Genomic DNA, 5,718 nt, shown 5'->3' on the forward strand with positions numbered 1-5,718 from the left:
GTTCGGCTGAATAGATCATGATAACCTTAAAAAAATTCAATCCTTACCCAAAATAACTTAGAAGCCTAGTGTTGCCTGCTTAGTCTAAGGAAAATAAAATAAAGCAAACCATCTTGGATGCCTAGTGTTGTTTCTTTAGTCTAATAAAGATAATCTATTTTCCCGAATGAGAGTTGAATCCAAGTTACATATAAGGTATGCCTAGCAAATAAAGATTATCTATAAAAGTTTTTAACTACTTATCCTTACAGTTACAATGCGACAAGTTTTACGCTGACTTTTTCACTGTATTTCTTGAAATTTTGCAGAATTTTAAATGACACACTCTATGGTTCTACAAATCCTGACATAAAGAAATTTAAATTTTGGTAAAAGCTTCCGCGATATCCATGACCATTAACAGGGGAAGAGTTTACAAAACAAAACCTAGAGAAATGGGGGTTGGTATTCAGAGAGCTGAAAACATTTCTGATTAAGTTTAGTCATTCAATTTTATACATAAATTTCCTTGACTATTTATATAGGGACAAATAATTTAATGATTTACAGTGAATGCATTGAAGTTTAAGTCTACTATGTAAAAATGAAAATTACAAACATTTGTATGCATTGAAGTCTAAGTCTACTAGGTAAAAATGAAAATTACAAGCATTTGTATGCATTGAAGTATAGCCTCAAGTTTTAGAAGCTTAACATAAACCAACTGTGTGAAAATCAGCATTTTGAGTACTCTAAAATAGTAATACTTGTAGGAAAAAAAAAAAACAAAAAACAAAAAACCTGAGAGAAGGATGAGTAAGAAAATGAAACAGGAATAACAATCCCCGGAAACCTTTTTGAGATAAGAATTTGCAGTAAGAAACAGAAACAAATCTGACCATTAATGAGACCCAGAATGCAAAAGCAGCTCAAAATGAAAAAAAAAAGTGACAACAACAATCTTCAACTCAAATGCCCATATCATAAATGCTTAATCCAGATGTTATGCCACCCACCCCGATTCAGAACGAAATGTGAAACAAATACCCACGAGAGTTATAGACTTCTAAAACCCTGGATAGGCAGTGTTAGGAAAGTATTATTCTGTCCACATAACATTCCTGTACTATGTCAAGGGAGAATTTACATAAAGTGTATTTTAAAATTATCAGCATAAGCTCAGACTTTCTTAGTGGATCTTGAAATGATTGGCTTTCCAACCTCCTGCTGTTCGGAGTTGGGCAGTGATTGTCTGGCTTTTCGGTTCTATTCTTGATGACAAAACTGAAAAATCTCTCAGTACCTCCTTCTGCAAACCATAGCGCTGCAAATACTTTAATTTCTGGGAAGACTTGTCAAAGAATAGTCGTCTGTAAAACCATATACAAGTAGAAATCCAGTCCATTCACAATGAGAATACAACATATAGGATAAGCTGCCAGGGTGAGCACACTTAGGGAGTATCTTCCCTACCTCTTTGCTTTGGCTGCTTCTGTATCAAGAGGAAGGTCTTCTCCCTCCTACTTCTCTATTTGCTGCTCTAGCCTTTATGTAGGATATGTTATAAATTGAGAAATCTCCCACTTTTGCCTACCCTCAGACCTAAACCGTTTATAAAATAATTAAATCTCCATGAGTTGAAAGCTAACCTGACTAACCAACCAAGACTATCTTGAAAAATAAAAAAAAAATATAAAGGATTGGAAGTAGGTGACCAGGCATGCACAAGTCTCTCTCTGACACACACAATGCCATAAAAAGACAAAGACAAGAGATCTAAACTGGGTTGAGGATAAGGCGTCTGGTTAGCATGTGTGAGTTTCTGCCATCCTTACCCAGTACTACACATAAAAGGGAGTGCTCTCTTCGCAGCACATATACTAAAATGGGAACAATACAGAGAAGATTAGCATGGCCCCTGCACAAGGATGACAAGTGAATTAATGAAGTGTTCCATATTTAAAACAAAAATAAAAATAAATATAAAAGGGTTAAAAAACAAAGAGGGAAAGAACAAAAAGGAAAAAGAATGGGGGAAGGGTTTAAATTCTTCCAGAACTATTTTAGAAATGCCTTGAAAGATTCAGCACAAAGTGCTTCTAAACTAATGAAATGACTCGACAATTTTCTAATATAGTAAGACCTACTAAGAAACTATGACACCAAAATAAGTTACAGAAAATAGAGGTATGAACAAATACACAGCCGATAAATAGCAAATGCGCACAAAAAAAGCAAGCACCATGAGCCTTCTGCAGATTTTGACACTAATACCCAATGTTCCCAATCTTGATTTCCTAACGCATACATGAAATTTTAAAAATAAATAAACACTAAGGAAGACCAAGAAAATATTAGAAATGGAAACACCTTTTATGAAAAAGAGAAATGCAGATATAACCTCCATTCATGATGTAACATTTAGATAGGTGCTCTAATACAGCAAAGCCAGAATAAATCATCTGATCATATTCTGTTTACCAAAGGATGCAAAAATTAATGATAGACCACTTACAGATTTCACAAGTAGTTCTGATGCCATCTCACTTATTAAATTTTGATAGATGCTGATAAAACTGAAAGACATGATCAATCAAAAGCCACAGGCCACTTGTAAAATGAAAACATCTTTGCAGTTCCCAGCGTGGAACCTCATGCCTCATGCATGGTTCATGAAGACTCTACCACTGAGTTATAGTTGCACCCTAAAGAGAACAAAAATATCTTAAAAGCAGTTTAGGCATCTAAATTAATTCCTAATTGTGCACCAATTGTTTTATTTCACAATTTAAAGGAAAAATATGAATGGCTCTACTCTACTTAGTCATAAAATATAAATGATCAAACATATCACAGTGGCTGGGTTCTCACACACCATTCATGTCCAACTGAAAATGTTCACGTGGTATGTTCACTGAACTGTAAAGAGGAAGAAACTGCCTATTAGATCTGTTTTCTTAGTAAACAAAATTGGTCTTATGAGATTATTGAAGAACGCTGAGTTTACGCTTCTGTTTACTCAATGGTAATTATTCTGTTTACCCATTCAGAGTCCTTCTATTTGAGACATTGTCATTAGCACTGGCAATTTTGGGACCCACTTTGGCCCTAACAGTGTTTGTGATAGAGATAGCAAACTCTACAACGATTTTCATTAGTGGGAATTAATGGTTTCAAGTAATTGTCAATATTCAATAAAGTGCACATACTGGATCGATTCTTTGAGTGCAGTAAGCCCTTGAAAACAGAATGTTCAGTAAATTTAGAAAACTTCAGCAAAAAAATTAAAAACCATTATGAATAATTTGAATGAGTATTAGCACCAACCTGTATTCAAATCTGCTCAGACACTAAAATCCTTTCTAAATATTTATATTTATATCTGTAGACTTTGTTTTTGTGCCAGCCTTCATCAAAGAAGTTGATTTGAGCTGTTGGCAACAATCACTATATAAATGCATACCTGGTCAAAGTGTTGAGAATAAAAGAATTGGTGCTAAGCCCCAAATAGGATATCTATTTAACTCTATCACCACCACCTGACTGAAAAAGACACAGGTCAACATGGGTTCACAGCAGAATTCTGTCAAACATTTAGTGAAGAACTACCACAAATGCTTTGTAAACTATTGCACAATAAAGGAATGGGAGGAACACTTCAAAAAACTTACTATGAGTTTTTTAAATACCAACCTCAGGTCTAGCATCACATCTGCCTGCATGCTGCATTCTCCCCATCATGATGATAATGGACTGAACCTCTGAAAGTTTAAGTGAGGCCACTTAAGTGACCTCATTTAAGTGAAATGTTTTCCTTTATAACAGTTGTTGTGATAATGGTGTCTTTTCACAACAATAGAAAACCCTAATAAAGTCAGAAGTCACAATATCTTTTACTGAAAATGAAATGGTTCTTCATAAGACACTCTAAAGAGTGCACAGGAAACTTTTGTAGACAGAGGTTTCTGTCCTTCCTGGTATCACAGCCATTAAGTCCCAAAGAAACACACAGAGGCCTATATTAATTATAAAATGTTTGGCTTATTAGCTCAGGCTTTTTATTAACTAATTCATTCAACTTAATCTAGTCCATTATTCTTGTCTCTGTTAGCCTTGTGTCTTGGTACCTTTTATCAGTGAGGCATTCCCCAATTGCTTTCTCTGCATCTGGATAATGACTACAGACTGAGCCTTTCCTCTTCCCAGAATTCTCCTATACTTGTCACCCCGCCTATACTTTCTGCCTAGCTACTGGCTAATCAACATTTTATTAAACCAATGCAAGTGACAAATCTTTACAGGGTACAAGAACATTGTCCCACAGTACTTTCTTCCCCTTTTGATTTTCAAACCAAGAACTCTGAATCTAATTCCCTTTGTTTAGCTTTTTTCCAGACCATTATCCATAACAACTTATAACCAACACTCTAAACAGAAATCAACATCCACAATTATTTTTTAGAGGAATACGGGCATAGTTGCCTAGGCTATTTCTTGCTGACTGGGGGCACTGATTATCTTATGGGGGCCTAAAGAAAATTTAGGATTATGGCCAAGTCCTGACTGGAATATTCTGTGAGATTTGATCATCTCAGTCAGCAGTTTTGAGGCTGTTCTGGGTATAGAACTCAGAGGAAATCCCAACAGAGGTTCTTTGAAATGTTAGATCATCTGGTCCATCTGCTCCTAATGATCAAGGGGTCTTCCTTGAACAATCCTGATTTTTCTTAACCCAAAATGAATCCACAGTCTTTCAATTCCTGTGAAAACCAAAGAAAAACTTCTTCTTCAAAATAACATATCTTTTGACTTAAATATTAAAGTCAAGGCACTTTCAATATATATATATATAGTATGAATCCAGCTGCATTTATAATCAAATGTGTTTTAGCAGCTGTTGTCTCTTTCTCAGTCATCAAACAATTCAAAGACACTGCAATAACATACAGTATACAGATTCTGATTGTATTTTCCATCTTTATGTGGCTTTACTTTAAACTCTATTACTTTTACTTTTTTATTTAAATTTTTTTTGAGATTGTATATTTCTGCCTGTCTTGGAACTAACTCTGTAGACCAAGCTGTCCTTGAACTCACAGACATCTGCCTGCTTCTGCCTCCCAAGTGCTGTGATTAAATGTTTCTGCCACCATACCCAACTACTCTCTTTCTGTTTTTTTTTTTTTTAAGGACTTTATCCTTTTTCTTTTCTCTTCCAAGCCTACATATACTTTTAAATACACTGTAAATCATTTAGAGGTTTTTTTTTTTTAACTGAACCTATCTTTACTATATATCTCTCTTTGTCTGACCACAAGAGTCTTTAATTTGTTAAGCAATATGACCAGGATTAAAGCTGTGGCTTTCAGGGCTGGATCCACCCCATTCCTTAGATTTCTGAGAGTCTAACTTTAAGGTGAAGGTACTGGTGCAAGCCATATTTATTGTCAGAAGTCTATGGAGTTTCAAGGTCCTTGACACCACAAAAAAGCACGTTGTTTGCTCCTTCTGCTCCTCATTGGGACATTGGGAGCTCAGTCCGGTACTCCAGTGTGGGTCTCTGTCTCTATCTCCATCCATCGCCAGATGAAGGTTCTATGGTGATATGCAAGATATTCATCAGTATGGCTATAGGATAGGGTCATTTCAGGTTCCCTATCCTCAGCTGCCCCAGGAACTAACTGGGGACATCGCCCTGGGCACCTGGGAGCCCCTCTAGGTCCAAGTCTCTTGCCAACC

The 5,718-nt window shown here is 35.8% G+C and overlaps 1 non-coding gene across 1 annotated transcript; it reads left to right on the plus strand.

Annotated features, from left to right (window-relative positions):
* The first annotated feature begins 1,836 nt into the window (after positions 1-1,836).
* LOC126487588 (U6 spliceosomal RNA) lies at positions 1,837-1,942 on the plus strand. Its single transcript, XR_007588425.1, has one exon. It is a non-coding gene; the product is annotated as a U6 spliceosomal RNA (small nuclear RNA).
* The last annotated feature ends 3,776 nt before the right edge of the window (positions 1,943-5,718 follow it).

This window comes from Alexandromys fortis, unplaced genomic scaffold (genome assembly GCF_014885135.2).
Source record: "Alexandromys fortis isolate MF-2015 unplaced genomic scaffold, M_Fortis_MF-2015_v1.1 scaffold_191, whole genome shotgun sequence".
NCBI classification, from domain to species: Eukaryota; Metazoa; Chordata; class Mammalia; order Rodentia; family Cricetidae; genus Alexandromys; species Alexandromys fortis.